Source organism: Oxyura jamaicensis, chromosome 1 (assembly GCF_011077185.1).
Source record: "Oxyura jamaicensis isolate SHBP4307 breed ruddy duck chromosome 1, BPBGC_Ojam_1.0, whole genome shotgun sequence".
Classification (NCBI taxonomy): Eukaryota; Metazoa; Chordata; class Aves; order Anseriformes; family Anatidae; genus Oxyura; species Oxyura jamaicensis.
The window spans coordinates 13,558,804-13,570,876 of record NC_048893.1 but is presented as its reverse complement, the minus strand read 5'-3'; the positions used below and the strand labels follow the sequence as shown (position 1 = coordinate 13,570,876).

Sequence of the window (12,073 nt, the reverse complement as noted above, 5' to 3'; positions counted from 1 at the left end):
ATTGCTGAGGGGGATTACGGTTTATAATTTATGTATACATTTAGAAATACGAATTTTATGCAGCACCCTAAAACAGAGCAGTCTGGTTTTGAGCAAAACATGCTCATAATTGAACTAAGGCTAGTCCTAGATGGATTGGTCCCTGTAAAGGATTGTTACACAATTAGAAATGGATCCATCTGAAATTAATTTAAATGCCATTCATTAAAAAGTAAGATTTTATAACAGCACGATGCATAATTTCGCAATAAAGATTAAAATGTGGATGTTGTATAGACACACAGGCTTTGCTCTTTTGAAGATTTAATTATGTGGTACTCTTCACCTGGAGAGTGATTCGGCACATCAGCTGCACAATTTACATGGTTGGTGATAAATTAAAAAAAGAAAAAAACAAACAAAAACCTTTATGTATTATCTGAGATTTTTTTAACATAACCACATTCTTTTCATGCATCTAAAAATAGACTGAATTCTTTTTGCAAGCTGTTATGAAACAGTGCTGTCTGTCCTATTAGCTTCCAGTTCCTTTCAAGGCCTTTCGCAAAATTATTGTGTGTTTTGAAGAAAAAAAAGAGTAATATTGAATGTCTGAACTGCAAAACTGTCCTCAGACTGCTGTGTAGTGAAACTGCAGTGTGTGTTTGTAGCTCACATGCACAAAAACATGCATGTTTTTGACAAACACAGGGTGAATTCACACTTGCATATTTTTTTCATTAATTTTTGCTCTTGTTTATAGTGGTGGGACTTCTTGAGAAGCTTGAGTTGTCTGAAATACCAGGTGGGAGATCTAAGAGAGTCCTTGGCTTGCATCTTGTTTTCCACACAAGCAGGCTGCCAGACAGTGCTCGCATGTCAGGAGGGGAAGGGAGAGGAGGTGCTTTGTGCATGCACAGAGACCGAGGAAATAGGAACAGAGAGAGAAGCCCATCACTTGCCTTCTGGTTTGTTTAGTTTATGTTTTTACAGGAGAGTTTGGCGTTTGTAGCTTTTTCCTGCTTGCTCGGCAAGTTCAGTATGTTATCCTGTCCTAGAGGGAAGAAACAACAACAACAAAATGGTCAGAAGGAAGCTGGATCAAATGGCTGGTTTGGCTGCTGTGGACGCTCCAAGTGTTAGAAATCCTGCAGCATTCTCTCAGGATACCTGGTTGTTAGGTTTTTAAGAGGCTTTTAGGAGACATTAGGAAGAAAGTGAGTTGAACCTCTGTGGTGAGGATCCTCTGAGATGTTAAAGATATTATAGCCTTGGAAAGTAAATGAATGCAAGCCTGAGCTGTTTTTCTTAATGAAATTCCTCCTTCCTTTCCCCTCACCTCCTGCCTAGAAAAACTTTTGTTTGCAGGGGAATGAGATGGGGAGATGTGAGACCTATGTGTTGCTGTTCTGGGGGGTGTTTGGTTAGGCAGATAAAATGAGATAACACCTTTACATCCTGAAATACTGAGTGTTAGTGCCATGCCCATCTGTGTTAGCAGCCTGTGGCATCCCTCTCCCTGTGCTGGTGGGCAGCTAGAGGGGAGGCTGCCTGTGGATGTTTGGGGGCTCAGGTGGCCTGCACTAACTTGTTACACCAACGGGGCTTCCCCGCATATATGCTTTATTTCCATGCTCTTGGAAATACAGAAGCCAATAGCAGAAGCTGGGCAGAGGAGGGTGGTCTTGCGAGAACCCTCAAAGAAAGCAAAAATACTTTTATTTTTACCATCTCTGTTATGTCCTCTTCTCTTCTTCTCCTTGAGCTGTACAGATTCTTTTTTGCCTTTTCAAGGGCTTTGTTGAACTTCTTGTGAGTTTCAGTTCTATTTGGGGAAAAGTCATTCTTCCACCTGCATCATTTTCTAATGCGTAGACTGTTCTCTGACAAACCTAATGCATGTAATATTTTTCATACTTCAGGGCAAAAAGCTTTTTTTTTTTTTTTAAGCTCTGATTCCAAATTCTACAGGTCATCTTAGCGATGCACTTCTGCCACAAGATGTTACTGGTAAAGGCTCTTAGCAAGGCCAATACATTTGACACATTTGGCTCTTCTGCTGCCTTTCTGCAAAGGCTGCATGTACATGTTGCTTTAAAATGAATTTATGCTTCAATGTTCTTCCACAAAATTTTAGAAACGATAACAAAAACAAATGATGGCAGCCAAGCACTCATAAGCAGTCCTAAAGTAGGTAGCCATTGTGTGTAAAATGCAATTTTCACCGTTCTGAGGGGTTCCATAAATAGCAGAAAAGGGAAAATACTTTTAAATGACAGTAGGACAGTGAAGTTCTTGTTCAGTGTGCAGAAGTATTTGGGGTGGCGTGGTGCAGGCAAGGTTTAAGGACAACTGTTTTTTGTTTTTATTTTTGTTTGGTTTTATTTAGCCATGAGCTATATATACCCCTCCATCTTTGTCATTTATCTTTGCAGAGCAAGTTAAATGCATGTCTTAATGTATTTTTACATGGTCTGTTCATCAGGTCATCTCAAGAATGCAGTCAGGGATAAAGTAAAAGAAGAAGAAACCTAAAATAATGGTGGGGAAGAAAAAAGATGGAGACTGAGTACACTTTGTTTCCTTTTTCAAGAAGAGATCTAATGTTAGTTGATTTAAGAGGCATTGTGAAACACTGATGTTGAAAAGATTCCTTGGGGTGTAGGAACACGTGGTTATTTTCCTGTTTTGTTTTGTTTTCTTAATTTAATTGTGGATGCACTCATTCTCCTCAGGCAGAAGTGTCATTTGTAATGAGTTATAGAAATAAAACACGTTTAGAAGTGGAAGAACCATCAGCTCACAACATTCAGTATGACCCGGCAGTGCTGCATGTCAGATGAATGTTTTGGAATAATTACTGGATAACAGGGCACTATAAGGTGATAATTGTATTATTATTTGTGTAACTAAATTGAAACAAAAAAATAATTACCAGAATAATGTGACTATTCAATCAGTTCCACTAACACTTAAAAATACATCTAAAACTATCTTCCCTCTTTACATTTTTATAGTATAAAATAAATATTTTTTAACTTCCATTACAGGTGGTTCAAGTTATTTTTAGTTGTACAACTCTAATTTTTTGGTTTTGTTTAAAATAGTGCGTGATAACAGTGAATAGCGTGTATTAATTCCCTGTTTTCAAAATTCCAAGCGAAATCTGCTATTTGATGTGCTTTATCTTAGAAGTAGGGAAGAAATTATCCTGTCTTCATGTGGGATGGAAGCTGTTTATCCAGGGAGGCATTTTCTTCACTGGAGAACTAAATGTGTTCAATAACAGTGTGTCTGTGTAACTGTATTAGACCAGATACTTAATTTTAGATTACTAAAATTGGACTGAAACATGCTGCCATTTGTGTATTTTTCATATTAATGGTTTCGCATACTAATAGTTTTATTGTGACAGACTTAAGTATGAAAGGGATGCAGAGACTAGGAATGTCACAGCTTGCCACTGTGCACATTTAGGAAAAAAACAGAAATAACATGTAGAAGAAGCTACTTGCAGAGCAGCTTTTTCATTCAAGGTGATATTTTTAGGGTGCACTTTGTACTTTTTTTTTTTAGAGCTGATAGTGCCTGTATCAGCTCATCAGTAAGGTTTAAAAAGGTTTAGAATGTGAAGTGTATTTTACTTTTCCATGGTGGATTTTTTTTTATTCCCGTCTGTCTGGAATTTCTGCTATATGTTAAGAAAATCGCACATTTTGATATTTAGTCACAAGTAAAATGTGTCATTAGTGTCCCTATTTTTCAGATTCTTCTATTCACTACTTAATTTTTCTCTTTTTTATTTTAGGAGTTTTTCATCACACAGGCATCTGAGATATTTATTACAAGGAGGTTTCTCATACCTTCTGAAAACACAGATCTCAGTAGTTGGCACTTACTGTTGGAACTAAGATGAGAGATATTGGGGAAAGGGAGAGACTGAAGGTGCTGGGGAGTTGTTTGAGATTCTCCTGTGTGAGAACTGTCCTACACTGGAAACTAATTCAAGCAAGCCAGTGACGATTATAACAGTTAATGGCTAAAAAAAGCATGAAAAAGATTGAAAACATACGCTTTGAACAAAGTACTTTACCTTTCCAAGCTAAATGTATGTATCCAATTCTACTTTGGCATAAAAGGTCAGAGAAAAAGTAATGTTTAATTTTAAGCAAATCCTTTCCTGTTCTGAATTTAGTCCAGTTTCATGACTTGACACTTTTTTGCCTAATCACTGTCTTAATCGTGACTTCACTAAAATTCCCACTGCAGGCCCTAGACAAGTGGTCTGGGAACACTGGCTGACAGATTGCACAAAAATACTGTGTACCTATACCAGATTAATGCTTTTCTGTTGTCAGTGTGCTGTTACAGAACAAACTAATTTGAGGTTTTCTGCATGTTCTCATTCTGTACTTACAAATGAATAATGAAATGTTCAGATGTTTATGTAATTTCATAAATTTACTATGATGTTCTTGTGCATTTTCATTGATACACAATTGATGCAGTTGTCATAAGGTGCTAAGCAACAAGTTAAGCAATTTTGTGCCCATTTAGGCATTCTATTTTCTTACATATTTTATCTATTATAAGCATATTATCAGGATAATTGTAATATCTCAGCTTTTGAATTGCTGTGAATCTTGCCATTCAGTTTAGAAGATATCAATCCGATCTTCACATGATTGAAGAATACCTCTTCTCTCCAAAGGTTTTGTGACCAGAAGGTGTCTTACTAGAAGTCCATAGGAATGGACTCCTTAGTTTCTAATCTAGATGCTTCTTATTTTCTTCAAGACTTACGCTTAGGATTGGGTAAGCTCTCTGCCAAAATCCAGTCAGTATTACCTTAAAAAAAAAAAAGTGGAAGTCATCTCACCTAGGATGCCTACCAAACTAATGCTGCTGATGGTGACTATGTGGAAGCTGAACTATTTCCCTTTCTTTTGCCTCTCTCTTCCTCTCCTTTAATTCTTTAAAGCTCTGATTACAAAACAAACATGAAGCTCCAAGTTTTGCCTGTGTTATATATGTTACAGCTGAAGGAGTGCCAGTTCTTTGCCAGGTTCGTCTACACAACTCTCCTCATCTGCTTATGGCTGTAGGTCCATGAGGCTGGTTGATTGCTTCTATTCTGTGACTGGACAGTGCTCAAGGCCAGAACCATATCCCCAGCAGATGTTCTGTTTATATGAAATTTTGGCCACTCTGTTTAACAGGATGTTCAGAGGGCACGTTAAATAACCTTTCTGTACTGAGTAATGTGTCCTAATTCTAGCTTTATCTTGCTGGTTTCCAAAACAGCGAATTACTGGAGATTGGTGATGCCCACATTTACTAAAAGATCATATTTGTTCTCCTGAAAGCTTGTAAAACACTTATATTTCAATATTCTGCTGGTTAATCTTGAAGGCTTTTTTTTTTTTCCCCCAAAACTCAGAGCAATGTAATTATATGGAAAGAAGTTTTTAGAGCTACTTAGTTTGGCAAAGTGATGTTGGAGTAATGTCAAACATTTTTAAAGTTTGGTGCTTTGTTTTTGTGAAGCAACTTCTTGGGCCCAAAATCTATCCTTCCTTCTGTTGCTTAATGCTACTGTGCGTGGGGATAGTGCTTATCTTTTGGGGGGACAAAGAAGGATTATGTCCAGAGCAGGGCTACAGATCTGGTGAAGGGCCTGGAGCACAAGTCCTGTGAGGAGCAGCTGAGGGAACTGGGGGTGTTGTGTCTGGAGAAGAGGAGGCTCAGGGCAGAACTTTTTGTTCTCTACAGATACCTGAAGGGAAGGTGTGGGGAGCCGGGGGTCGGCCTCTTCTCACAGGTAACTAGTGATAGGACTAGAGGGAATGGCCCCAAGATGTGCCAGGGGAGGTTCAGGTTGGAAATGAGGAGACATTTCTTCTCAGAAGGAGCAGTCAGGCACTGGGACGGGTTGCCCAGGGAGGTGGTGGAGTCACCGTCCCTGGGGGTGTTCAAGGAGAGGTTGGACGTGGTGCTTAGGGACATGGGTTAGTGGGTGACATCGGCAGTAAGGCGTGGTTTACCAGATGGTCTGGGAGGGCTTTTCCAACCTTAGTGACTCTGATTCTAAGGCCATGCTGGTGTAGATGCAATTCTTAAGCTACGTGTTTTTTTCTGTGTTGTCAAAGCTTAAATATTAGCAGTAGTTTTGGCAGAAATAGAATTGTTTTTGTTATTAGTGCTATAAAGAGGCAATATTTTATTTTGTAACTGTTATTACAGGTAGAGATTCAAAATATCCAAGTGTGTTTTTTTTTGTTGTTGTTGAAGTGGAAAGAGGCTCTGAAATTCATGAGGTTTTCAGTGTGCAGCCATTTTGTTATTTTCTATCCAACATCATGACCACAGATTCTCATTGTCTTTTTTCATTCAGCTGCTCTAGCCACTGCCCAGAAGCATTCAGCTCCTGCCATGCCCCCATACGAAATGGACATCTCACCCTCTGTTTATTCCATGCCATAAACTAGAATTGAAGATGTTTGGAATTAGCTGTTTTTTATGAATCCTTCTATAAAAGGGTTACCTTGCCCACTGTGTGGAGGTATTCTCAGAGTGGTGCAGTCATCTCCAGTTTGCCCTTCTGATGGGTCCTATTGCTTTTGTGACAAAAGTCAGAAATTTCTTCTGCTGCCTGGTATCTTAGCTATGGGAGCTGTCTGCTTCTGGGAAAACTGTAACACTGCTTTGGATCAAAACTTCCCTAAGAGATATGAAAAAGATGATTGACTACAGTGATTCTGAAGTAAATTTTATCAATTAAAACGTTTCTAATGTAAGTAAGAGTCCAAAGTCTTTGTATATGTGGTTTGAAGTCTCACTTGGCTCCTTCCCAGGTAATTCATGTGTCAGAGTATTGGTCTAGAGGGCCAAGTAAAAAAAGATGGTCTCCCTCAGAATGCTTATATTTCACAGCAGAAGTGAAAACACATAGCTTGTGGAGCAACAAAAACAAAAGTGAACAAAAAATGTATTCCCTGTATTAGATTTGCTATCTGTGGGTGGATTTCTGAGGCCATAAATTACTGTGACTCTATTCCTTTGGCACTGTGGCTGCATGTTTTTTTGCACACGCCACTAGTATTTAGAGTTGCAGGCAAACCTGTTAAATATGTTTGTGTAATTTAATTTACATCTGCTTTGTCTTATCTGTATTTTTGCTTTATTTGTGTTACTCTGCCATTATAATGGTGTACAATTGAGTCCTGACTTCAAAAGAAAATGCATAAGAAAGACCCAGTAAAGATTCCTTTCAAACATGGAATTTCAAGGGCTATTAAAAGAACCAGAGGACGTCCAATTGCACTAGAAGGGTGCCTGAGAATGCTAATAATTTTTTTTCTGCTGTCGTTTAAATACCAAATTGTTTACAAAAAACCGTAGCAGAACAGAATTGAGTGAGTTCCAGCAAATGCCAGGACACCGTAAACAGGCACAGGACGTTTATCCTGAACTCAAATCATGGTTTTATATTCATCTCCTTCCAAGTGTTACTGATAGCTTTGCTACGAAAGTTGTGTCCTTTCAACCGTGCCAGGTGTTAGAGGTAGCCAAAGCTGGAGGGCTCTAGGTCCCATGGGCATATCTTCCATCCCGCCTAAAGAGATAAATGCAAGGCTGCTGCAGATCCTGTGTCCCCAGGGCCAGCCCCTAATGAGGCTGAGCACTTGTTCCCAGTAGGTGTGCGTGCGTGCATGCACTCACACAACACACACAAAATGCACACGCAGCTGGCCATGTGGACCAGCAGAGACATCAAAAAAATGCTTTTATTGGTACCCATGCAAGCATACACAGAGCACACCAACAGGGTCTGCACAGGCAGCCCAGTCCTGCTCCTCCTTCCAACAGCTCAGGGCTGCAAGTCCCCCTCGTAGCTGTTTTGAAGTGGTCTAGTAGCTGACACCAAGGCCCCGTGGTCTCCCCTCGTTGGCCCCTAGACCCTTGAGTCCCCAGGGTTTGTTCTTGCTCCAGTTGCTGGTACTTAGACCTCTTATCTACTTGCTGCTAGTCTGGCTGGAAGTTTGCTGGAATTTGCACACTCGGAATGAAAAGTGCACCACAAGGAAGATAGAAATAGGATTTAATGACAATGTGAGAGACTGTCAAAATCAAGGGGAAGGCTCAGACAAGCAACCTGTCTGCACTGGATATGCCCCATTTATCCTTTTTTTGCTGCTGTTTTCCCATGCTTGTTTCTCTCTTATCCACCTTTGTCCCTGTCTTTCTCCACCTCTAGTGCCTTTCCCTAATTATTTCATAACGTCTTGTGTATTCCCACAATCTCATGGTAAGTTTTACACAATCCCAAAGTGTTATTTCTGCCTGCATCCCATAAGTCTTGTACCCCTTAAGGCAATAACCTTTAGTTTTTAAGGTGTTTCTGGGGAGAGTTTCCTCCTTGACTCTTGGTGGGTTTCTCACTGGGGGACAATGGTCTAACTGGTGGTCTTGGGAGCAGCTGATTCAGGTGCTCCGTTTTCACTGATTAGCTTGCTAGGATTTCTCTGCCTCTTGTTTTTCCGCTGATCCTCGCTGGCTCTGTTTTTATTGTGATTACCCTTTAATCAGATAACCTAACACGAGTCTCCCAGTCACACCTGTCAAAACTGGTTTTAGGGCTGTTTGAATTTCTGGCAATCTGACACGGACATCCAAAAGATTACAATCAGCTGAGGATACAAAATCCTCGATTCCTTTGCTGCTACTACTCAGTCTTGAAATTTCAAGTTGGAGGGTTTTGGCTACTTAACTAATTTATAGACTCGCATTTCTGGAAAGGAAAACTGAGGTGTCTTCTTACAGTGTGTTAAATATATACTCTGTGCTTCAGATTTACACCTGCTGGAGTCGTTAGCCTCATACATCTAATGAAGACAAAGCTCAGCAATGACCACAAGCAAGTAGTGCTACTTACTCCGCCAAACTTGTCTTCTGTGCTTGTTGCAAAACCCACTTGAGGTAAGGTAGTGCAGAGTTATATAATAATAGGTAAGGAGTTCTGGGGCATAATCCAGCTCAGACTGGCCAGCGTGCCCCTGCTCCTTCTGGCCCAGAAAAGAAAAGAGCTATCTGACAGTAACAATTAAAAATTATTTCTTGTGCCAGCTAAAAAAAAAAAAAAGAAAAAAAAAAGTCCTTGTTTAGAAGAGGAGTGGTGTCTCTAAGGTGGACAGGAAGGCTATTGTTAATTTGACCTGCAAGACCTGCAGATTGCTCAGTTCCTTTACAGGGTAGCTGAACAGGAGGAAAAAAAAAAAAAAAAAAAAAAAAAAAAAAAAAAAAAACAGATCCACACCACACATTAGCCAATATTTGGCTATCTGACATCTGTATTCAGAAAACCTGGCATGTATTATTTCTAATATAAGAGCCCAAAAGCTAGCTAGTACTTGAGGCTTTGCCAAGTTGCTTCTCTCAGGAAGAAAAATAGATTGTGATTTGAGAGTTGTGAGATTTTTGTGTGTGCACAGCCCTGTTTATTTACAAAGAATGTAAACAGAGCTCTGTTTGCTTGAGCAGAGTAGAAACAAAGTGCAACAGGCAGCTATTTTGCTGATGTTTTCAAGTCTGCCTGTCTAGCAAGTGCTGTATTTAGGGGAAAAAGAAAAAAAAAAAAAAAGAAATACTAAATGAAAAAACCACACAATTCTCTTTCCTGAGATCACAGGCAGAGTATTTTTGCTGTTTATTTTTTTTCTGCCTGCTACACAGAGGCATCTGTAACTGTGAGCAGTTTTTCCCAACTCCTTTAATTTCGTAATTGATATTTAGAAAATTCTTTTAATCCCCACACCTTACGGTCTGCCTGGATTTGATGTGTCAGTGCTTTGGGCAGTGCTTTTCAGTTTGTTTATTTACAGCTGTTACGTAAAAGAGCTAATGTTGCTTTTCTACTTGCACCAAAAAGAAAGGTATTCAGCCCAACCTTCTGCCCTGATCGCAGCCCAGTGCAGAATTATTTAGAGCGTAGCATGATCACAGCCATCAGTTTTTTAGGATAACAATGGCAGACTTAAAATATAGCTTTCAAAAGAAGCCTTTATACACCCTGTAATACCTTTATTTGCTCTCTGGGCTCTGCGGTTTCCTCGCAGGTCACGTCGCATGGCATCCCAAGACTCCTGCCCTTTGCTGCAAATAGCTCTGCCTTTCCCGTGGACAGGTGTGAGCTGCTTTAGGATCTCTGTTAGCCACTTCCCAGGCTTCTGCCAGCTCTTCCCTGGGCTTTTCCGGGGCAAGATTCTTTAGATCTAGCCCATTCTGTGCACGTTTGTTTGTTTTTCTTCTAAATCACCCCTTTTTCTTGTACGGGCAGGCTGGCTGTAGGTTACCACGCGATGCTTGGGCAGCCTGCTCAGTTGGCCCAAGCCCTTGTGAGTCGGCTGGATCTGACTGACACGCAGGCATGCGTTTCCTTCCTCGGCTCCTGGAGGCTTCTGTGACTCGCGCAGCTTCCTGCCTCCCTCAACCTCCTCTCAGGCGTAGCTGTTTTGTCCGTAACCAGCAGTTCACGCGTATGCTGTTGCCTGTAAGAAGAAATGAGGTTTGTTTGCAGTGGAGTTTTATCCCAGAGCTTTCCCTTCGCTCCCTGCCTCAGGCCGCGTTCTTGTTGCCCACTCCTTGTATTCAGACACCATCAGCTCCCAGTCCTCTGCAGGCTGTTTGCTTTGTTATCCCGTGTTTGACTTTGTGCTTTTTTAAAGTTTATTTCTAAGTACTGATACATCAAAGGAGATAAGGATTATGTGAAGTGAAAGCTAGAGATGTGAAATTATGGTAGTACTTCATGTACTTCTGCATATATATTTTTTCTTTGATAAAGGTTTTATAAGAATCCAAGTATGTTAGCTTATATAACAGCCAGAGTTAACAAGTGGAATAATAGAATTAATTCAGATGTAGGAAAAAAAAACAGTCCAGTTGGAAGGACAAAAATGTTAGGGGATTAAATTATATTTAACAATGATAAAACACAAGCAGTGTCTCTTGTTTATGTTGGCATTAGCTAGACTTTTGATTCTGTTTGCCATAACATCCTGGTAGACAAGCTGATGAAGTATGGGCCAGGTGAGGTGGACTGAGATCTGGCCGAAGTGTTGGGCTTACTGGGCTGTGATCAGTGGCACGGTGTCCAGCTGGAGGCCAGTCACCACCCAGTATTCCAGTGGTCACCCTTTCCTGGGGCAGGTCTGTTTAACATCTTTGTTAGTGACCAGGGTGATGGGACAAAGTGCACCTGCAGCGAGTTTGCAGACAAAACAATGCTGGGAGCAGTGCCTGGTGCCCTGGATGGCTGTGCTGCCTGGAGAGGTGGGTTCACAGGAACCTCGTGCAGTTCAATCCAGGGAAATGCCGAGTCCTGCACCTGGGTGGGAACAGCTCCAGGCACCAGTAAAGGCTGGGGGCCCACCAGCTGGAAAGCAGCTTGGCAGAAAAGGACCTGATGGACAGCAAGCTGAACGTGAGCCAGCAATGAGGCCGAGTGTTGCCGGCAGGCCAACGGAGGTGATTCTTCCACTCTCCACCATCCTGGTGAGACACATGAGAGGGAGAAAAAAAGGGACCAACTGGAGGAGATCCAGCAAAGGGCTGCAAAAGGTGATGGACTTGCAGACAGCTTCTTCTGTCATATGAAGAGAGGCCTGGAGTGATGGGGGTGTTGAGCCGTGAGAAGAGACGTCTCAGGAAGATCAGCGTGTATGAACTGATCCTGATGGAGGCAATAAGGCGGACAGACCTGTCAGTGCTGCCCAGTGACAGGAGAGGCAGAAGGCACAAGCTGAAATGCAGTTAACTCCATTTAGACGTAAGGAAAAAGTCTCCAAAATATTGAGGGTGGTTGAACACAGGGCACGGGTTGCCCTGAGAGTTGAGGAATCGCTATCCGTGGAGATGTTCAGCACCCAGCTGGACATGGTCCTGAGCAGCCTCCTCCAGGTGAGCCTCCCCCAAGGCACCAGGTTGGACCTCGTGACCTCCGGAGGCCCCTTCCAACCTCATCTGTCCTGATGCTCTGTGAAAATGGTATTTGGACAAAGCTTGCTTACTGAAATTCAGCTAACACTTTAATACG

At 41.3% G+C, this 12,073-nt stretch overlaps 1 protein-coding gene across 5 annotated transcripts in view; it reads left to right on the top strand.

Annotated features, from left to right (window-relative positions):
• SRPK2 (SRSF protein kinase 2) overlaps window positions 1–12,073 on the top strand; it is a 145,376-nt gene that overhangs the window by 52,472 nt on the left and 80,831 nt on the right. The window lies entirely within an intron of this gene.